This window comes from Bos grunniens, chromosome X (assembly GCF_055505025.1).
Source record: "Bos grunniens cultivar Pamir isolate PY7600 chromosome X, Bosgru_T2T1.0, whole genome shotgun sequence".
Lineage (NCBI taxonomy): Eukaryota > Metazoa > Chordata > Mammalia > Artiodactyla > Bovidae > Bos > Bos grunniens.
In genome coordinates, this window is record NC_141194.1 from 122,463,863 (window position 1) to 122,487,850 (window position 23,988).

Sequence of the window (23,988 nt, forward strand, 5' to 3'; positions counted from 1 at the left end):
GATGTTTTTCTGGAACTCTCTTTCTTTTTCCATGATCCAGCGGATGTTGGCAATTTGATCTCTGGTTCCTCTGCCTTTTCTAAAACCAGCTTCAACATCTGGAAGTTCACAGTTCACATATTGCTGAAGTCTGGCTTGGAGAATTTTGAACATTACTTTACTAGCGTGTGAGATGAGTGCAACAGTACATGGAGGCAAATTCTTATAAAATCAGAGGGAGCTGGGAAAGTGGAAGCCAAATTTAGTCCTGCCAATAATTGGAGTTCTTGCCTGAATAGGGAAGGGAGGGAGATTGCTAATTGACTGCCAGGAGCACTGATAGGCTCCCAATGTCTCGTCCACCCATTCTAGGTCAAGCTAATATTTTTCTGAGCTATTAACTTGAACTAGGCCGTGTAGAGTCATTGACCAGAAGAGTAGGTACCATCCCTATAGAGCTCATGGTTACTTGAGGGCTAAACAATGTTAGACATGGACTTCTGTGGTGGTCCAGTGGTTAAAACTTGGCACTTTCACTGCAGAGGGCATGGGTTTGATCCCTGGTCAGGGAACTAAATCACTTAAGCCACGTGGTGTAAACAATAACAACAAAAAAAAGAATAACAAATGCTAGTCACAGTTGTCTGTCAATTTACCTGAGGGCTGTGAGAAAAGGACACAACAATGGGCAAAGGCCGAGGAGCTGAGACCCACAAGATGAGTAGAGTGATCCAGAAAAGGAAGAGAGGACAGGCGATGGGAGCACTGGAGTGTGCCCGACAAAGGGAAGCTTTCATGAGCAAGGCAGCACTATGTGGCAAGAATGGAGAGAAACCCAGTTTGGTGGAAGAGCAGGGTAATGGGAAGGGGGCATCGTGAATAGCTTTGGGGGCTTTCTTTCAGGGACTTAAATATTTTTCCCCTCTGACCAGCGAGAAGTCATTTCCACGGTGGTCTGGGCATGGAGTAAGTGCTTAGGGTAGGGACTCCAACGCATTAATGAGAATGAGCAGAGCTTTATTCTGGATAAAGAAGGCTTCAGGGTGTTTCCATCTGAGTTCAGCTACCTTTCCAGTTCTTTCCTTTCCGTCTGTATTAGTTTGAAATTAGCTCCAGCCTCTGTCTCAGACCTAGGAGCTAGAGCGTTCCTCTTATAGTTTGCAGGTTTTAGCTTGTGGTGCAAGGCCTTTGTCTTGTGAGTGTGTGTACAGGTACCTGTGCACTGGCCCCCGCAGGAGCACTTACAACCGGGCATTGTTTTTTAAACTGAATTGACCCAGTAATTGCTCCAGGGCCTCTTCCATTTTTTTGTAATAGTTCACTTGGGCTTAGAGTTTTTGTGGATCTGCTTTTACCTTCTACATATGATTTGAGCTCTGGTTTCCTCTTTTCTTGTGGATCTGATCCCACATGCTTTCCATCTTCAGGGAATTGGTCAAATTCTGGTACACAGAGCATTCTCTTGTTTCCCAACTTTGTAGATGGTGTTGCAATTAATTCCTGTTAAGGCAATGTAGATTAGTTTATCTCAGTGTTTTTCAAGCCTTTGCTTTTATATTATTACTCGCCTAAAAATCCTTTATAGCAAGGGTCCCCAAACTCTGGGATCTAATGCCTGATGATCTGAGGTGGAGTTTATGTAATAATAGTAGAAAGAAAGTGCATAACAAGTAAAAAAGGCTTCCTAGGTGGCCCAGATGGTAAAGAATCTGCCTGCAATACAGGAGACCCTGGTTCAATCCCTGGGTTGGGAAGATCCCCTGAAGGAGGAAATGGCAATCCACTCCAGTATTCTTGCTTGGAAAATCTCCATGGACAGAGGAACCTGGAAGGATACGTTCCATGGGGTCTCGAGGAGTCAGCCATGGCTTCGTGACTGAAAAACAACAACTGCAAATGGATTTGGCCTACATTGTGGCCTAGATGAGGGCTAAATCCAAAAGTAAGAAAGAACATGAGCTATTTAATAAGAATCCCAAGCCACCACCTCCGAAATAAGTCTTCTTCTCTATGGGAACCCCAGGGAGGACGTTAGTGTGGATGGCTGAGTTTGAGTGTTTGCCATTTAGATAGCAAAAGAGGTTTTTTAAAAAAATTTTAATTGAAGTATAGTTGATTTACAATGTTGTATTATGTACTGCTGAACAGCAAAGTGATTTAGTTATATATATATAAACATTATTATTTTAAAATATTCTTTTCCATTATGGCTTATCACAGGATGTTGAATATAGTTCCCTGTGCTATACAGTATATCCTTGTTGTTGTTCCATTCTATATGTAATAGTTTGCATCTGGTAAGCCGAACCTTCCATTCCATCCCTCCCTCAACCCCCTCCCCCCTGGCAACCACCAGTCTGTCCTCTCTGTCCGTGATTCTGTTTCTAGTTCAAATAAATAAGTTCATTTGCATCATATTTTAGAGTCCATGTATAAGGCATATCATATATTTGTCTCTGTCTGACTTACTTCACTTAGTATGATCATGTCTGGGCCCAGCCATGTTGGTACAAATGGCATTATTTCATGTCTTTATGACTGAGTAATATTCCATTTGTATATATGTGCTTCATCTTCTTTACCCATTCATCTGTTGATGAATGTTTAGGTTGTTTCCCTGTCTTGGCTATTATAAATAGTGTGGTAGCAAAATAATTTTAATGTGAAATGTTTGAGTAGATATCTTTCTGAAGTGTCCTACTTGCTGCTTTGGTTTTTTGAAGGAAATACTCCTGAATGTAAACTACGTTTTTTGGAAGACTCAAAACCTTACTAATGAGAATCAAATCTTAAGGTGTGGGGAACATTTTGGATTTCACCAGTGGCTTAGTGGTAAAGATGTAATGCAGAAGATACAGGAGACCCAGGTTCCATCCCTGGGTCAGGAAGATCCTCTGGAAGAGGAAATGGCTACCCACTTTAGTATTATTGGGCTTTCCTGGTGACTCAGACGGTAAAGAATCTGCCTGCCAATGCAGGAGATGTGGGTTCAATCCCTTAGTCGGGAAGATCCCCTGGAGAAGGAAATGGCAACCCACTCCAGTATTCTTGCCTGGAGAATCCCATGGACAGAGGAGCCTTGCGGGCTACAGTCCATGGGGTCGCAAAGAGTCAGACACGACTGAGCAACTGAGGAGCATTTTATCCTGCACCAAGTGACTGATCTGAGACTACTCTTTGAGTTCTTGGGCTGATGTTTCTGAGTTTTGTATTTTTTTTTAGTCCCCTTTCCTGGTAGGGAAGTTGTTCCCTGTCACTTTGAGTTGTTAGTGGTACGCTCTTGGTACTTGGTCACCTACCTCCCTCTTGATGGTTCTTGGACGTTCAGATGGGAGTTGGTTGTGCACCCTTTAATAACTTTCTGAAAAGTAGGAAAAAGGAAGTTCTCCGTGTGGAGTTGAGGAGCTATTCTGTGAATAAATTTCTAGAACTTTGTATCTATGTGTGTGTGAACGTACCCTTGGTGCTCTAAGAGACCTCTTTTGCCCCTCTTCCTGTTATCATCTGAGTTCTGGATATGAAAAATGCACAGATCATTTTTGCGCTGGATAAACAAGGAGTTGGTGTTGTGCTCTCAGAAGAGTTTGGGGAAAGTGTTCATATGAAGAAGTTTCTCTGTGTCTCAGTGGATTGTCTCAGATTCCTTTTGTGGGGACTCACACTTGAATCAGGGACTGCAGATCTCCAATTCATAGAGAAAATAACCCATGGGAGATCCAAGTTGTTTTGTACATGATGACCTGTACCTGCTCAAATAATCTTATTAAGTAGCACTATCTAACAGTGTTTCTAAGATGTGTAATTAACATTGGTTTGGAAAATGTAATTATTTGAATAGGAATTTTGACCCAGATACTTAGCTGCTATTCTTAGGATATTTTAAACTTAAACATACTTTGCTTTCACCAAACATGCTAACCAGATATAATATTAGTAGCTCTTGTTAAGTATGAGCACATAAAGTTTCCAGCGTTTGTAGAGTTCTTGTTTATTGACCCTGTGTCCATTTAAAAAGTATTCTCAATGTAACACACCATGTGGTCCCCTTTTTGATGTCAATTCCATGTTTCTAATTTAATTTTAAGTGTTTAATTTTATGGATTACAAGAGTGTGCATTATGTAGGCAGGTCTAGAAACCAAAAATCTTTGAAATATTGCAAAGTAATGATGCATTAGGTACCACCATTTGAAGAAGCAAACATCCTGAAAGAATAGAGGAAGAACAAAGAATAGAAGAAAGGCAGAGAGAGAAAAAGAATCCTCAAGGGAAATCATAGAGTTTTGTAAATACATCACCAAATCACTGAGACTGACAGCAGAAAAGGTCAAAGCCATTTTAACTTGGCAGGAGACGAAGTCCAGTTGCCTTTGAGAAGTAATGATGTTTTGAGTAACTCGAAATTGTACTTAAGGTTTGAAATTTGGGACAAAAGGGAATCACAGCAGGACTAGAGGCCTGCCACCTTTTTGTTGGGCAGATCCCTGTGTTCTGGCAAGGACTTTACTTGTGTTCAGCGCTTTAATGAACACATCCCCATGAATGTCCCAGACATTCCCTAGATATCCAAGTATTTGGGGGCCTGCTATGCGCTGACATGGAAAACTACCATTGGGGCTCACTCCTCCCAGCTCCCAGCTCCTGTGCGTTTTGTCGAACATTCCTGTCCTCTTGGTGTTAAAGATGGACATACCTACCATATTATTTTGATTTCGGTTTTTCAACAGTTTGTGACCTTTTCCCATTGTATTTGAGCAGTGGCCACTGACGTTAGAAAGCCCAGTTACATTGCAACATTCTGGAGCAGAGCTGATTTGGGAAGGCATTTTTAGGGTAATTAGATTCAGAGTCATTCTTTCCCTTCTATTCCTTCGAAAAAAGCTGGCCTTTGGATTTATTGTGTAGGCTGCATGCAGCAAACATATTCTCTCCCTGGGAAATTCTATCCCCCTCACTGAGAAATTTTAGCATGAAATTATAGTCCCTAAATGTAAGGAGGCGATTCCTGGATAGCATCTGAAGTTTCCCTCTGAATCGGCAGGTGTGTGTACTGTGTGGTGCTGACCACGTGGGTGGGGGGTGCAGGGAACAAGGAAACAGGGAGGCGCAGGAGTTGTGGGAGGAAAGCTGGAGCTGAGGAGGAAAACAGTCATTACCCGTGACTGTCATTTCCCTGTAGGCCTCTCACATCTGATAAGTGTGGAAGGAAAAACCTTCCCACAAGCCATGGCACTCACACACTCTCTGTGTACTGAGTGGAATTGAGTCCCCCTAAAATTTATGTCTACACTGAACCCCAGAATGTGACCTTAATTGGAAATAGAATCTTTGCAGTTGTAATCAAGTTGAGATGAGCTTCTACAGAATTTGGGTGAGCCCTTTCATCAGGGATGGATATCCTTATAAGAAGAAAGATTTGGAGACAGAGACATAGAGGGCCAAGTGAAGATGAGGGCAGAGATTGGAGTGATGCAGCTACAAGCCAAGGAATGCTGAGGATTGCTAGCAACCACCAGCAGCCAGAAGAACCTTTGGAGGAAGCATGGCCTTCCTGCTGCCTTGATTTTGGACTTCTAGTCTCCAGAACTGTGAGAGAATAGATTTCTATTGTTTTAAGCAACCCAATTAGTTGTATTTTGTTACCGTAACGCTAGGTACCCAATTCTACACATGAACACCATCAGAAGGTCAGTCCCGAAATCAGATTGATTGTATTATTTGCAGCTGAAGATGGAGAAGCTCTATACAATCAGCAAAAACAAGACTGGGAGCTGACTGTGGCTCAGATCATGAACTCCTTATTGCCAAATTCAGACTTAAATTGAAAAAAGTAGGGAAAACCACTAGAACATTTGCTGCCGCTGCTGCTGCTAAGGTGCTTCAGTCGTGTTGGACTCTGTGCGACCCTGTAGAGGGCAGCTCACCAGGCTCCCCCGTCCCTGGGATTCTCCAGGCAAGAACACTAGAGTGAGTTGCCATTTCCTTCTCCAATGCATGAAAGTGAAAAGTGAAAGTGAAGTCACTCAGTCATGTCTGACTCCTATCGACCCCATGGACTGCAGCCTACCAGGCTCCCTCATCCATGGAATTTTCCAGGCAAGAGTACTGGAGTGGGTTGCCATTATGGCCTAAATCAAATCCCTTATGATTATACAGTGAAAGTGACAAATAGATCCAAGGGATTAGATCTGATAGACAGAGTGCCTGAAGAACTATAGATGGAGGTTCCTAACATTGTACAGGAGGCTGTGATCAAAACCACCCCGAAGAAAAGGAAATGCAAAAAGGCAAAATGGTCGTCTGAGGAGGCCTTAGAAATAGCTAAGAGAAGCAAAAGGCAAAGGAGAAAAGGAAAGATATATCCATCTGAATGCAGAGTTCCCAAGAATAGCAAGGAGAGCTAAGAAAGCCTTCCTAAGTGATCAATGCAAAGAAATAAAGGAAAACAATAGAATGGGAAAGACTAGAGAGCTCTTCAAGAAAATTAGAGATATCAAGGGAACATTTCATGCTAAGATAGGCACAATAAAGGACAGAAATGGCATGGATGTAACAGAAGTAGATGATATTAAGAAGAGGTGGCAAGAATACACAGAAGAACTATACAAAAAAGATCTTCATGACCCAGATAACTACAATGGTGTGATCACTCACCTAGAGCCAGACATCCTGGAATGTGAAGTCAAGTGGGGCTTAGGAAGCATCACTACGAACAAAACTAGTGGAGGTGATGGAATTCCAGTTGAGCTATTTCAAATCCTAAAAGATGATGCTGTGAACGTACTGCATTCAATATGACAGCAAATTTGGAAAGCTCAGCAGCAGCCACAGGACTGGAGAAAGTCAGTTTTCATTCCAATCCCAAAGAAAGGCAGTGCCAAAGAATGTTCAAACTATTGTACAATTGCACTCATCTCACACACTAGCAAAGTAATGCTCAAAATTCTCCAAGCAAGGCTTCAACAGTACGTGAATCGAGAATTTCCAGCTGGATTTAGAAAAGGCAGAGGAACCAGAAATCAAATTGGCAACATCTGTTGGATCATAGAAGAAGCAAGAGAATTCCAGAAAAAACATCTACTTCTGTTTCACTGAATATGCTAAAGCCTTTGACTGTAGAGCACAACAAACTGTGGAAAATTCTTCAAGAGATGGGAATACCAGACCACCTTACCTGCCTCCTGAGAAATCTGTATGCAGGTCAAGAAACAACAGTTAGAACTGGACATGGAACAATGGACTGGTTTCAAATTGGAAAAGGAATACATCAAGGCTGTATATTGTCACCCTGCTTATTTAACTTGTATGCAGAGTACATCATGCAAAATGCTGGGCTGGATGAAGCACAAGCTGGAATCAAGAGAAATATCAATAACCTCAGATATGCAGATGACACCCCCTTATGGCAGAAAGTGAAGGGGAACTAAAGAGCCTCTTGATGAATGTGAAAGAGAGTAAAAAAGTTGGCTTAAAACTCAACATTCAAAAAATGAAGATCATGGATTCCAGTCCCATCACTTCATAACAAATAGATGGGGAAACAATGGAAACAGTGACAGACTTTATCTTTTGGGTTCCAAAATCACTGCACTGTAACTGCAACCACAAAATTAAAAGATGCTTGTTCCTTGGAAGAAAAGCTATGATCAACATAGACAGCATATTAAAAAGCAGAGGTATTACTTTGCCAGCAAAGGTCCATCTAGTCAAAGCTATGTTTTTTCCAGTAGTCATGTATGGATGTGAGAGTTGGACCATAAGGAAAGCTAAGCATGGAATAATTGATGCTTTTGAACTGTGGTGTTGGAGAAAACTCTTGAGAGTCCCTTGGACTGCAAGGAGATCCAGCAAGTCTATCCTAAAGGAAATCAGTCCTGAATATTCATTGGAAGGATTGATGCTGAAGTTGAAGCTCCAATACTTTGGCTACCTGATATGAAGAACTGACTCATTGGAAAAGACCCTGATGCTGAGAAAGACCGAAGGCAAGAGATGAAGGGGACGACAGAGGATGAGAGGGTTGGATGGTATCACCAACTCGATGGACCTGAGTCTGAGCAAACTCTGGGAGTTGGTGATGGACAGGGAAGCCTGGCGTGATGCTGTCTGTGGGGTTGCAAAAAGTTGGACATGACTGAGCGACTGAACTGAACTGAAACCCAGGAAACTGAGACACTGTACATAAGGAGTTAAGATAACCCGGAAGGGTGGGTGCTCTTAGATTCCTTTTGTAGACTGAGAAGCCGAATCTTACTGAGGTAGTCCTTTGTCACTTGTAGCACAGATCTTTTGTGAGTCAGGCTGGGCACTTGGAAAATTATAGATGGCCAACTGTGGCCCTCGCCTCCCGGGAGCTTGCTGAGTTATGGGCATGGAATGGTGACCACTTCTGTATTGTGGGGGGACCCCTAGAAATGGAGATGGATCTTCCTCCCAGGCTCTGTAACACAAGGCTGCTTGTGCTGGGCAGCCTTCATCTGCTTATAGCCTTTTTGATCCCCCTTAAGTGTCTCTTATTGATTCAAAGAAGGTTAAGAGGTGACAAGTCAATGTGAGGAAATCCAGATCTATATGTGCTCCCAGCTACTCTCAACTGATTCTTTCTGGACCCAGACAAGTGGAGGAGTCAGTAGCTTAATTTTCCTGTAAGAAATTGTCAGGATCTAGGCATGCTTCTTGGGCTAGTGACAGCTGATGAGGATTTTGAGTAAGCTCTCTAGTGGGTGGAGGGATGGAGGCAGAAAGTAAAGGCATCAGTGAGGAGGACATTTCAGGGTGAGGAAGAGGTGAGAGCAAAGGTAGAAAGGTGTGAGTGTGGGACCCGGGGTGCATCTAGCAAGGGCTGGGGACCACATTAGTAACACACAGCAGGAGTGTGTGTTACTTGTGTGGCTTTGTGGAGAGTGGAGGGAGAGAAGAAGAGAGGAAGGTCGAGGCCATTATGGACAGTATTTCTTTTTCTTCCACCTTTCCCCTATTTTTAAATGCTTTATTGCAGTATAATTGACATACAACTAACAGCAAAGCTTTCAAATGCACAGTTTGATAAGTTTTGATGTATGTATACACTGTGGAAGCATCACTACCATCAAGATAACGAACCTATACATCACTCCCCACAGTTTTCCTGTGCCTTTTTATAATCCTTCTCTGACACTGATGCTCATACATCTGTCCCTTGGAAGCCACGGATGAGAATTTCTTAAAGTGTGGTCCAAGGATCCCTGGGAGTCCCTAACTCCCTTTGAGGGAGCCTGCAAAGTCTTACCTTTTCTAATTACATATCTGTGTAAGACTGGAGTTTTTTCCTGTATCTGAGCTAAAACATCCTATTGCAACAAATCAAATGCAGAAGAAGACATGAAAATAAAAAAATAGAAACAGTGTTGTTTTCACCTGCATTTTTAGTTGTTTTGGAAAATATGGTTATGTTCTATGAAGTGGTTATTTTAATGAAAATATGATATTTATAGTGTATAGTGTTATTTGCTCAGTCATATCCAACTCTTTGTGACCCCATGAACTGTAGTCCACTGGGCTTCTCTGTCCTAGAATTCTCCAGGCAAGAATACTGGAGTGGGTTGCCATTCCCTTCTCCAAGGCATCTTCCAACCCAGGGATTGAACCCTGGTCTTGCATTGATAGTTGGATTCTTTACCACTGAGCCACCTGGAATGTAGCTGTTCCAAACTACTGGGCCTATTATTTGGACATGAGTAACAGAGTCAGTAACCCAGATTGCCAATAAGTGTCCAAACATAAATGTCCTTAGAGACCCTTGGCTTTCTTTTCAAAATCTTCATAGCATGGTTCTCAGAGGCAAAAATGTTTCCATTGGCCTGTTAATCTCATGGGTTCCTTGTATTGTTTATCCTGCTTGTCAAATTTAGAGGGAATGCAAATGTTTGCATCGCTTTGCTCTGTTTTTGACAGTGTGTTATTACAATATTTTTATTTTGAATGGCATTAGATGATTGTCCAAATGCCCAGACATCCTTCTTTTCATTAAAGAATGTCTATCAGGACCTCTCATTGCCAATATCTCTTTAGCCTTTAGCACATGTTGTTTGTGGATGATGACAACAGCTATCACCACAAAGAAAATAACATTTGATGAGTGCCTGTTCTCTTCTTTTCATATATTAGTGCATTTCATCCTCATAAAACCTATCAGGGAAGTACTGTTTTTATTCTATTCTACAGATGGGAGAAACCAAGGTTCAGAGAGGTTATACCACTTGCCCAATAGCTTCACATAGCTTGAAAGTGACCGAGTAAGGAGTTGAACCCAGGCAGACTGGTGCCAAAGTCCTCTCTCTCTTTTTAAAAAAAAATATATATTTATTTTTTAATTGAAGGATAATTGCTTTACAGAATTATGTTGGTTTCTTCCAACCATCAACATGAATCAACCATAGATCTACACATATGTCCCCTCTCTCTTGAACCTCCCTCCTACCTCTCTCCTGTCTCTCTCTCCTGTTTTTTTTTTTTTTTTTTTGATGGCTGTACTGTGCAGCTTGTGGGATCTTAGTTCCTTGATGGGTTTGAACCTGAGCCCATGGCAGTGAAAGCATGGAGTCTTAACCACTGGACCACCAGGGAATTCCCCCAAGTCTCCTTTCTTAACCCTTATACTATACCTAAAAACCAAAAGCCACTTCGTCTCCCAGACTGTTAAGAACTAAAGGGATTGACTGTTTAGTGGCAGATTTTTGAAGAATCACGTATTTAATTAAAGTTTTCTTGGAGAGAGTACTTTGTTGTTCTCCGGTAGTTTACACCTTGTCTATTTTTATTGTCTGTGGTGCCATTTATAATGTTTTTATGTGTTGGTATTTTTATCTTTCTGTTGGCTGTCATTTTATCTACAGGACCTATAGCTGATTATCTGTGCTATTTTCTCACTTGACAACAAAAATATTGACAATAAACATCTCAGTCATTGCTTGCAGCTTAGAAGAAAAAACACGTGATGAAACACATTTATCGAAACTCAGTTGTGGAACCTGTCTTCATATGCAGGTGACAGCTGCACTTGCAAAGAGCTGTTGTTTCTGGCAGCAATTTAGATCTTATAGAAGGAAAGAGGTGGTCTTGCTCAGCCTGTGGGCTTCTCAGACAGAGCCTGTACATAAGTGCTTGAGCCCTGCAAAGTCTTAATTTGGCCTTGAGCTCCAGGGACCTCTTCTTCCCATTTGCAGACTTATCAGTGTATCAGTCCCAGGGGCGCTAAACCCATGGCCTTACATCTCAGAAGCTAACATGATTTGAGCTGTGTTATCAGCTTTTAGTAGCTTGTTAAATAGTTACCTTGCACCTACTGTGTGTTTATTAGGCACCAGAGTACGAATGCACTAGAGATGGTCTCCATCTTCATGGTTTATTTAGGGAAATAGAACATTGAAGAGCTAAATATGTTGTTGTTCAGTTGCTCAGTCGTGTCTGACCCTTTGTGACCCCATGGACTGCAGCACACCAGGCTTCCCTGTCCTTCACTGTCTCCCAGAGCTTGCTCAAACTCCTGTCCATTGAGTTAATAAGAGAAGTGGGAGAGGGCTGTGAAGGAGACTCAGAAAATTGAGAGGCTTGTCCTTGTCTAGGGATTCTAAGGAGGCTTCCCCAAGTTAAGTGACATTTCAGCTGGAAAGGGAAGAGTGTGGAAAAGTTAATAGAGGATGAGAAATGAAGAAAGCATTGCAGGGGGAGGGACCAGTAGAGGTGAAGGCCCATGAGTGGGAGAAACAGAGAGCATGGTAGAAAACCAGGGCTGGAGCTGAGAGAGTAAGTGGAGAGTGGTGGGAGACGATGTTGGATTTGAACCTTTTCTACCCCAATGGGAAGTCATTAAAAGATTCAAAGCTTGGGCTAACATGATCCAGTTTGTATTCCATTTTGAAAAGGTCACTCCAGTTGTTCTTTATTCCACAAATAAGTATTACTATTTTTGTTTTTTTTTCTGGCTGTGCTGTTTGGCATGCAGGATCTTAGTCCTCTGACCAGGGATCAAACCTGCACCCCTTGCATTGGAAGCGCAGAATTTAACCACTGGACCACCAGGAAGTCCCCACAAATAATTATTGAGCATTTACTACATTCCAGCCATTGTTCTGGGTTCAAAGGCTTCCCTGGTGGCTCAGCAGTAAAGAATCTGCCTGCCGATACAGGAAACATGGATTTGATCCCTGGGTCAGGAAGATCCACTGGAACAGGAAATGGCAACCCACCCCAATATTCCTGCCTGGAAAATCCCATGGACAGAGGAGCTTGGCGGGCTACAGTCCATGGAGTTGCCAAGTATCGGACACAACTGAGTGACTAAACAACAAGGAATAAGACAGACCAAAAAAAAAAAAAAAAAATCCCTACCCTTGTGTAACTTACATTCTAGTTGGGTGGAGGGAACTAGTAAAGAAACCAACAGATAAACATGAAGCATATCAGATGGTGATGAGTGCCATGGGGGAAGCAGCTGTGGTCTGGGGGGAAGGATGTCAATTTATATGGCATGGGAAGGGAAGACATTGACAGAGGCATTTCAGTAACGGCCTGAAGGAGGTGAGAGATGTTTGTGTGAGAGAGAAGAGTGTTCCAGGTAGTGAAGAGCAAGGTGCACAGGCCTAAGGAGGGACGAGAATTGGTATGTTTAAGGTTCAGTGACAAGACTGATATGGCTGGTCTGCAGTGGACAAGGGAGAGTGGTGGGTGCCAGAATTTGCAAGACGGTGGACAATCTTGGCCAATGTAAGGATGCCCTGCTTTCATGCTGAATGAAATGGGGTGCCACTGGACGGATGACACCATGAGCATATGTTTTGACAGGTTTAGTCTGACGACTGCCCACCCCTACATTCCCCAGGTGCCCTGTTGAAATAGACTGTAAGGGACTAAGGTGGAAACAAAGAGATGATGACTGGGACACGGGGTGTGTACACAGGAGGGAAGCTCAGAATGACTAAGTCCAGATCTGAAGAAGGATGAGAGGAGAAGCAGGGAGACCCATTAGCAAGCTGTGCACTAGACTTGTTGGGAGACTGAGAGGAAGCTGAATGGGGGCCTTAGGGAGGGAGAGGGGTGGGCAGATCTGAACTATAGCTAGAACGAGCAGAGAGCCTGCCCACAGGACATGCTGATGGGTGATGTGGGATGTAAGGATGACAGACAAGTCCAGGATGACTCCTGGGCTTCTGATTGGAGTCACTGAGTGACATCATTTCTGGGAACACTAGACACAGGGCACTGAGTGAGGTGGGTCAGTGATTCCAGTCTGATTGAACTGAGGTTGAGTTGCAGATACCTCTGGAGCCTGCAAAGAAAGCAGAAGAATAGACCACTGGAAATATAAGTTTGGCTTTCAGAAGTCTGACCTGCAGAGTTCCTAGTGGTCCAGTGGTTTGGACTTGACGCTCTCACTGCCAGTGACCAAGGGTTCGATTCCTGGTCAGGAACTTAGGATCCCAAAGTTGTGAGTTTAGCCCACCCACGCCGCCCCCCCCCCGCCACTGGCAAAAAAAAGTGTGGCCCAGGCTGGAGATGTAGTTTGGGCGGTTGACCATGAGGAAGATCGGAATGGTGATGGGCAAACTGAGCCTTAGTCGGGTCAGTAACTTTCTCAAGGCCAAACACTAAGTCAGTGGTAAAGCTGGGATTCAGATTCACTTCTACTTGACTACAAAACCAAAGTTCTTAACCATAGCACTCACTGCCTTTGAGAAGCAGGTATGAATGTAGAGAAGGCCCCCTGAAGAAGCATGGCAGCAGGATTCAGCCAGTCTGCCCCAACCTCCCACCCCAGCAGCTCTTTCTGCACTAAGAACAGAATAGTCTGGCCACAGCAAAGCCACAGGGGTTCCAAGAGAGTTGGCTGATCACAGTCCCCCAGGCATCTTCAGAAGGACAACTCCCTCCACATAGACCCAAGTGCATGGCTACCCAAATTCACTACACTCACATCTTGGAGATAAACACTGCAGGTTTCCCTGGTGGCTCAGATGGTAAAGAATCTGCTTGCAATGCAGGAGACCCAGGTTTGATCTCCAGGTTGGAAAGGTCCCCTGAAGAAGGAAATGGAAACCCACTCTAGTATTTTTACCTGGAGAATCCCATGGACAGAGGAGCCTTGGTGGGCTACAGTCCATGGGGTTGCAGAGAGTCAGACACGATTGAGTGACTAACACTGCAGGGAAACTACAGTCCATAGTGGAGAGGGATGATGTCTCCCCAGGCCTCAGAATGTTCTGCCTGGGATTTCAATAACTAGCATTCTGATTAGAGGGAACTAAGGTTTTGCCAACATCCGTTGGATCGTGGAAAAAGCAAGAGAGTTCCAGAAAAACATCTATTTCTGCTCTATTGACTATGCCAAAGCCTTTGACTGTGTGGATCACAATAAACTGTGGAAAATTCTGAAAGAGATGGGAATACCAGACCACCTGACCTGCCTCTTGAGAAACCTGTGTGCAGGTCAGGAAGCAACAGTTGGAAGTGGACATAAAACAACAGACTGGTTCCAAATAGGAAAAGGAGTATGTCAAGGCTGTATATTGTCACCCTGCTTATTTAACTTATATGCAGAGTACATCATGAGAAATGCTGGACTGGAAGAAGCACAAGCTGGAATCAAGATTGCCAGGAGAAATATCAATAACCTCAGATATGCAGATGACACCACCCTTATGGCAGAAAGTGAAGAGGAACTCAAAAGCCTCTTGATGAAAGTGAAAGAGGAGAGTGAAAAAGTTGACTTAAAGCTCAACATTCAGAAAACAAAGATCATGGCATCTGGTCCCATCACTTCATGGCAAATAGATGGGGAAACAGTGGAAACAGTGGCTGACTTTATTTTTTTGGGCTCCAAAATCACTGCAGATGGTGACTGTAGCCATGACATTAAAAGACGCTTACTCCTTGGAAGGAAAGTTATGACCAACCTAGATAACATATTCAAAAGCAGAGACATTACTTTGCCAACAAAGGTCCATCTAGTTAAGGCTATGGTTTTTCCTGTGGTCATGTATGGATGTGAGAGTTGGACTGTGAAGAAGGCTGAGTGCTAAAGAATTGATGCTTTTGAACTGTGGTGTTGGAGAAGACTCTTGAGAGTCCCTTGGACTGCAAGGAGATCCAACCAGTCCATTCTGAAGGAGATCAGCCCTGGGATTTCTTTGGAAGGAATGATGCTAAAGCTGAAACTCCAGTACTTTGGCCACCTCATGCAAAGAGTTGACTCATTGGAAAAGACTCTGATGCTGGGAGGGATTGGGGGCAGGAGGAGAAGGGGACGACAGAGGATGAGATGGCTGGATGGCATCATGAACTCGATGGACGTGAGTCTGAGTGAACTCCGGGAGTTGGTGATGGACAGGGAGGCCTGGCGTGCCGTGATTCATGGGGTCGCAAAGAGTCGGATACGACTGAGCGACTCAACTGAACTGAACTGAACTGAAAGTTCAAGGATGTCAAGTAACTTGCCAGTATCACCCTGTAGTGTGTGTGACAGTGTGGGCTCTGACCCATGGCATCTGATTCCAAAGCCTGAGCTTGACCATTCCAAGCCACATTTGTCACTAACTGGTATCAACCCATCAGCATACTACCAAGCTAGTTAGGCAGAGATTTACTGAGCATCTGACTGTCTACAAAGAATGTTACAGAACACCCAGGAGTCCACAAAAATAGGCATGAGCTATGTGTCCTCGTTTACATACAAAACCACTTGCTTGAAATGGTCAGATCACCCAAAATACAACAAAATGTTAGCACACCTTTTATTACTTTTATTGAAGTATAGTTGATTTACAATGTTGTATTTCTGCTGTGCAGCAAAGTGATTCAGTTATACATGTATATGTATTCTTTTACAAAATAATTCTTTTCCATTATGGTTTATCATTGGGCACCGAATATAGTTCCCTGGTTTCTACAATAGGACCTTGTTGTTTATCCATTCTATATATAATAGTTTACATCTGCTAATCCCAAACTTCCAATCCAACCCTCTCCCACCCCCTTTTTCCTCTTGGCAACCAGAAGTGAAAGTCGCTCAGTTGTGTCTTACTCTTTGCAGCCCCATGGATTATAGTGTCCATGGGATTCTCCAGGCCAGAATTTTGGAGTGTATAGCCGTTCCCTTCTTTAGCAGATCTTCCCAACCCAGGAATCGAACCAGGATCTCCTGTCTTGCAGGTGGATTCTTTACCAGCTGAGGTACCAGGGAAGCACACAAACTCTGTTCTTTATGTCTTTTGAGTCTTTTTCTGTTTTGTAGATAAGTTCATTTGTATCATATTTTAGATTCCACATATAAGTGATATCCTATGATATTGGTTTTTCTGTCTGACTTACACTTACTTCACTTAGTATGATAATCTCTAAGTCCATCCATGTTGCTGTAAATGGTGTTATTTCATTCTTTTATGTCGCTGAGTGGTATTCCATACTTTTGGAAAGATAGCTTACTGCATATCCAGGCCACCTGAAATGACTTTTAAGCAATGTGGGGCCAAGAAGAGGAATGACTAAAAATAATGCATGTTGCTTAGCCCAGTGTCTGGTGCACCCAGTAAGTGCTTCATAAATGTTGGCTGTTATTGTTATTATTGTTGATACTGATTCTAGTAGGTGCTTTCAACTGCATTGATAGAGGACAATCCCTAGTCAATCTGAGGAGAGGGGAACAAGGGACCACTGACTTTGAAGCCTTCCTCTGTGACACAGGCTTTAAGAATGGTGACTGGACCTGTTGGTCTCTCTATTTTCAGGGCCCATGCTAGTGATTGGCCAGAGCAGGCACTGAATACAAGGCAAAGAACTTGAACTAGGTCTGTTAAACTTGTTCTACAGTGATTTGAAAGATGTTTCCTAAACACACATACACCATACTAGCTCATGAGATGAGATGAGAGAGCTGGCCTGCTGTTGCCAGCTCCCAGTAGCTCCATCAGTGGGTACTGCTAGGGTTGGCACATCAGAACATTTGGGGAGGAAAGATGGCTATTTCCAACTCCCCATCCCTGGGCCAGGTCCCAGATGGCATCCTTTGGTGGGCTTCTGTCAGCGTAGCCCCACGTGCTCCTTCCCATTTATGATTTTGTTTTGTATCCTTTCATCATAATAAATCACAGCTACAAGAGCAGTAATATGTCGAGTCAATTGAGTCTTTGGGCAAATTGTTCAACCTGGGCGTGGTCTTGAGGACTGCAGCACATAGATATAAGTATAAATGTAAGACGCATTCTTTGCCCTCAGAAAGCTCACACTTTAGCTTGAAAGCCTAACATGTAAGTAATTACAAATAGTGAGTGAGGTTAGTGCAGGGTGGCTGGGGCAGCCCTAAGAAGGGACACTTCACCCTAGCCCTGGGGGGCTGGGAGAACTTTTTTGAGTTGAATTTTGAAGGGTAATTAGAAATTAGCTATGTGAAGCAAGAGGAAAAGGCCCCTGTTGAAGTCTAACATGCTTTTCTAAATCATTTTAGAATTGAATCACTCCTTTTCTAAAAAGTTTATTGGCTTTTTACTCTGCTCATTCATGAAAACACGGTTTGAAGGCTGACTGGCCTAAATTACTCTGGGATGTATATTGGAGCTCCAAGAATGAACAGGAATGGTCCCTGCTTTCAAGGAGGGTCTGGCAGTGTCTGGGTTGAGAGGTTGGGTTTTCAGAAGGTGATGGGAACAATCATGAAACCACCTAAGCTATCCTGGGTGTGGGGACTCAAGTAAACATGCCCCGAGAGGCAGTGTCTAGGTGGAAGGACAGGTTGTTTCACCTGGAACAGGAGAAAGGCACTCCAAGAAGAAGAAACAACATCCTGTGGCAAGAGAGACCATGATATCTTCTGAAAATAATAGTAGTTTAGTGTGTCTGGAGAGTAGCAGATGAAGGGGAGGTAGCCAGGAGCTATATTTTGACAGACAGTAAAGTTAAATAAACTCGGGGAAACAGAAGGAAAAAAGTGAGGAATGGCAGAGAAATTGGAGTAGGTCATGAAGAATTGTTGATCCGTGTGGATCCATGATGGATGTTCCATCATGTTGTTCTGGGATTGTGGGATTATCAGATGGGAGAGATGTATGGAAAAGGAGGCACAGAAGTTAAGGATATTGGCAAAAGGGTAACTGAAGTCAGGGAATTATGGTATCTATGATGGATGCAGGAGTGGCTTAGTAGACATCCTGGAACCTTAATAATCATGTGACCTCCACTTTCTATGTAAGTCCTGAAAGAGTGAGTGTCACAGGCAGAGAAAACCAGTGAGCAGAAAACAAGCAGTTTGAACTTAAGATATCAGAGTTGAGTTGTTTCAGGCGATTGTAAATTCTAGGGGTCACCATGGATACATGGAGGTGATCTTTGGAGATGGGAGAGAAGAAACTGAAGGCCAGTGGTTGTATATGTCATCCTCATGAACATTGAGGTCATATAGGATGAAGGTGGAATGTGCAGTGGAGAGGAAGCCTGGGAGCCAGGTGCCAAAGCCCCCAGTAAATGTGAGAAGGTGCTCAGGGGGCCTGAGGTGACAGTGATGGGGAGAGTACACTATCATTGTTTGGTTGTGAACCTCAAGGGAGAAGGGACATGTTTCTTATAATATGAACTTGCTCTTCTTCCTTTGCCTCGAAAAGCTCAATTTAACTGGGGGGCAGTTTCTGCTTTGATCCTAAGGGATAGACATCCTTTGAAATTTGTTGAATATTTAACAGTGCATTCTTCTACCTACCTGCTCAAACATTTGCTTTGCCCCAGCCTCCTGGGGAGAAGATTTTTCTCATGGTCCTGGAAGAACTATCCCAGCTTGACTTCACTGAACCTCCTGTTGGGATATATTTGTGTGCTTGCCTGGGGAACTGGTTTCCAAAGGCCAGGCAATCCTGTCTTTGTATAGCTGCTATTGTTATTTATCAACAGTGTTTCCCAACGTATATTCCATGAAAATACTAGTGCTTCAAGATGCTTAGCAATGGTGCATTCCATGGTCAGATACTGGGGAACCTAAATCCCTTTTTTGGAGATTCATAAGCTCTACTGCTCTGGGAAGACCCTAAAAAATTTTGCAGAAAGGAAATCTCTGTGTGAGCTAGCATTTCCCAGTATATATAATCCCCGAAGCCCTTTTCCCATTTAATCCCCATCAATAGGCAATGAATACACATTGGAAAGTGCTGGCCAATTATCAGAAAATAAGTATGTAGATTTTTCCCTCCTGACCAATAGCCATCTATCTTGAAGAAGTGAATATTGCAACGGTGGTGTATTTTGATCCTACTTAAATGAGATTTCACTGTGTTCCCAAGTTTAAATATCATGAATTACTACATTTGGTTAGAACTAACACATTATGATATTTTGTTTAGACTAGCTGTCATTCTTATGTTAAGTGGCAGCATTAGGGAATTAACTAACAGCATTTCATTTTCCTTTGGAAGAATGCCCATAACTAAGATTAGAATCTAAAAAAGAAAATGCACACTTTTCAGAGTCCTCTTGCTCTTATTTTAATTAAAAATGACAGCATAAATTTCAAACTAATCACATTATTTACTCTTAAAGTAGTGATAAAATTTCTTTGCAAATGCATGCGGATCATTCATAAAAAGCAATGATATGCCTCGACTTAGATACATACTTTATAAAAAGACAAAAGTACTACAAAAAACACTTCATGAAGCTGTAATGAAGTGAAAAACAAACAAGGGAAATTAACAACATACTCTTAAATAATAGCGTGATTCTGAGAGAAGTGCAGAACCCAATAACCCAGACTTTTTAATGAGCAAAACAAACATAAATATGAACATATCAAAATAATGTGGGATGTTGCCAACATGGTGCTTAGAGGAAGATGCATTATCCTAGGTGTTTATATTACTAAGAAAGGAAACACAAAACATAATGAACTAAGCTTGCACCTTGATGTTTTTGAACAGGAGCAATGTCAGAAGCCACAAAGAGTAGGCAGAAGGAAGTAATCAACATAAAGCAGAAATAAATAAACTGGAGAAAAAGCTGATATACCCTAAGCTGATTTTTTTGGGGGAAAAAAAGAACGATGGTTTGCCTATCTAAAAAAGAGAAAATATAGATTCATTAAATTAGAAATGAGACAGGAGATCTGACAACAAATGTAAAAGATTTAGAATTTTGCAGAGAAACAGCACACTTCACTGTATGCTGATAAAACAGATAAATGAGAGGGAATGAATTACTCCTTGCAAACAGAAAGCATGACTGCACCTGTTGCAGAAGAAGAAACAAGTCATTCAAGTCTTACCATCACTTACACACACTATGGGATATTTGGATCCAATACATTGATAGAAGGACCCAAACTTTGAAAGCCATGATAGTTTTTGAATGCCTTCTATGGACTAGATCATTTGTATACAGACACACAAGTATCTGTAAGTTCCAGTCTATACAATGTACAATGATTATACATGGGAGCTAGTAATACTAGTTTACAGATCTTATAATAGTAATGGGTCTGAGTCACCCAGCAAGTAAGTGGTAAAGCTCGGATTTGAACTCAGATTCATTTGGCTCCCTAATATAGGGAAAGTTTATAATCTTTCTCTATATTATACTTTCTACAGCTATAAAAAATTTCTGTCCCCTAAATTGTTTTAAAATGTTGAGTTGATGCTGCCTTAACTCAATTACCAATTTACTTTTTGAGAAAATATGACTTCAGTCTTCAAACTAGGAAAGAGTAACAAGAAGGAAAATTACACTTATGGATATTTATTATTTATTCAATAATTATAAACAAATGTGTATGTGTGTGTGTTTGTGCTCAGTCACATCCAACTCTTTGAGACCCTATGGGTTGTAACCCCCCAGGCTTCTCTGCTCATGGAATTTTCCAGGCAAAAATACTGAAGTGGGTTACCATTTCCTACTCCAGGGATCTTCCCAACATAGGGACTGAACCTGCATCTCTGAGTCTCCTACATTGGCAGGTGCATTCTTTACCACTGTGCCACCTGGGAAGCCCATAAACAGAAGTAATTCTTAGAAATTGATCTCTGACCAAATGAGATTTAATCCAGGAGCACAGGATAAGATGATAAAATGAAAATTACTGTGACAATTCAACTTATTAACATAAAAACATTGTTAAAATAATATCTCAATAGATGGTGAAATGGCATCAACTATTCTTGAACAATCTATTTGGTGACTGGAAAATAATATGATTTCTATATATTTCAAAAAAAGACATAACAGTTCTTTTCATAAAGAACAGAGTTCCCATAAAAATAGAAAAAATTATAGGTGATGAATGTAGGACTAAAGTCCTACCATATTTTAACATTGTACTAGAAATGTGAGCCATAGTCATTGGTAAGGAAAAAGAAATTAGATGAGTACCACCAGCAAAGGAAGATACACCTTTCTTGAATGGGCTAGCACTCACTGCATACAAGGCATTGTGACAGTTACTGGGGATATACCCTGGAAAGACTGTGTATATCTTTAACATATATGGTCATTACACCTAGGTGGTATAAATGAGGTCAAGAACATCTTGAAATTCAAGGCAGATAAACACAAATAGTCATGTTTCTAGTTGCAAACAACTGAAGAATATAATGAGGGAGAGAATCATTTGCATTGGAGACAAAATACATTAAATACTGGGGCATTAATTTAACTGGGGATATGAGATTTATTTAAATAAAATTATACAATCCTAAAGGGAGGAATAAAAGGCATTAAATCAATGAAGGAGAGATACCTCGCTCCAGTTGAAAAGACAACATATGGGAAAGATTACAGTATCCCCTGAGTTAATACAGAGTGTCAGTGCATGCCAATTAAAGACCTGGTGGGATACTTTATGAGATGCGACAGATTGCTAGCAAAATTCATCTAGAAAAATAAGCAGGCAGAAATACTAAAGAGTTTTAAAATTAATCATTTGAAGTTATACTTTGTGTCATATATTCAATATTTGTGCATCTCTTTTTCCATATCCATCCAGTTCCAGCCCTGCACCTAACTCATCAGTTCAGTTCAGTTCAGTTGCTCAGTTGTGTCTGACTCTTTGCGACCCCATGAACCGCAGTATGCCAGGCCTCCCTGTCCATCACCAACTCCCAGAGTCCACCCAAACCCATGTCCATTGAGTCAGTGATGCCATCCAACCATCTCGTCCTCTGTTGTCCCCTTCTCCTCCTGCCCTCAATCTTTCCCAGCATCAGGGTCTTTTCCAATGAGTCAGCTCTTCGCATCAGGTGGCCAAGGTATTGGAATTTCAGCTTCAACATCAGTCCTTCCAATGAACACCCAGGACTGATCTCCTTTAGGATGGACTGGTTGGATCTTCTTGCAGTCCAAGGGACTCTCAAGAGTCTTCTCCAACACCACAGTTCAAAAGCATCAATTCTTCAGAGCTCAGCTTTCTTTATTTTTTTTTTAATTTTATTTTATTTTTAAACTTTACAATATTGTATTAGTTTTGCCAAATATCAAAATGAATCCACCACAGGTATACCTGTGTTCCCCATCCTGAACCCTCCTCCCTCCTCCCTCCCCATACCCTCCCTCTGGGTCGTCCCAGTGCACCAGCCCCAAGCATCCAGTATCATGCATCGAACCTGGACTGGCAACTCGTTTCATACATGATATTATACATGTTTCAATGCCATTCTCCCAAATCTCCCCACCCTCTCCCTCTCCCACAGAGTCCATAAGACTGATCTATACATCAGTGTCTCTTTTGCTGTCTCGTACACAGGGTTATTGTTACCATCTTTCTAAATTCCATATATATGTGTTAGTATACTGTATTGGTGTTTTTCTTTCTGGCTTACTTCACTCTGTATAATAGGTTCCAGTTTCATCCATCTCATTAGAACTGATTCAAATGTATTCTTTTTAATGGCTGAGTAATACTCCATTGTGTATATGTACCACAGCTTTCTTATCCATTCATCTGCTGATGGACATCTAGGTTGCTTCCATGTCCTGGCTATTATAAACAGTGCTGCGATGAACATTGGGGTACACGTGTCTCTTTCCCTTCTGGTTTCCTCAGTGTGTATGCCCAGCAGTGGGATTGCTGGATCATAAGGCAGTTCTATTTCCAGTTTTTTAAGGAATCTCCACACTGTTCTCCATAGTGGCTGTACTAGTTTGCATTCCCACCAACAGTGTAAGAGAGTTCCCTTTTCTCCACACCCTCTCCAGCATTTATTGCTTGTAGACTTTTTGATAGCAGCCATTCTGACTGGCGTGAAATGGTACCTCATAGTGGTTTTGATTTGCATTTCTCTGATAATGAGTGATGTTGAGCATCTTTTCATGTGTTTGTTAGCCATCTGTATGTCTTCTTTGGAGAAATGTCTATTGGCTCAGCTTTCTTTATAGTCCAACTCTCACATCCATACATGACCACTGGAAAAACCATAGCCTTGACTAGACAGACCTTTGTTGGCAAAGTGATGTCTCTGCTTGTGAATATACTCTCTAGGTTGGTCATAACTTTCCTTCCAAGGAGTAAGCGTCTTTTAATGTCATGGCTGCAATCACCATCTGCAGTGATTTTGGAGCCCAGAAAAATGAAGTCAGCCACTGTTTCCACTGTTTCCCCATCTATTTGCCATGAAGTGATGGGACCAGATGCTATGATCTTAGTTTTCTGAATGCTGAGCTTTAAGCCAACGTTTTCACTCTCCTTTTTCACCTTCATCAAGAAGCTTTTTAGTTCCTCTTCACTTTCTGCCATAAGGGTGGTGTCATCTGCATATCTAAGGTGATTGATATTTCTCCCGGCAATCTTGATTCCAGCTTGTGCTTCCTCCAGCCCAGTGTTTCTCATGATGCACTCTGCATATAAGTTAAATAAGTAGGGTGACTTATTTTTCTCCTTTTCCTATTTGGAACCAGTCTCATAAAAGGTTCTTTAGTAATACTAGTAGAAAGAAGAAAGGGTGAGATCCTTATTGTAGGGCTTTGAATATAAACTAGGGACTGATTGCTTTCTCCAAGGTGTTAGAGAGCTGAA

General features: G+C 42.1%; 1 protein-coding gene across 3 annotated transcripts in view; it reads left to right on the forward strand.

Annotated features, from left to right (window-relative positions):
• The window catches only part of FGF13 (fibroblast growth factor 13), a 542,346-nt gene that overhangs the window by 45,843 nt on the left and 472,515 nt on the right, over window positions 1-23,988 (forward strand). The window lies entirely within an intron of this gene.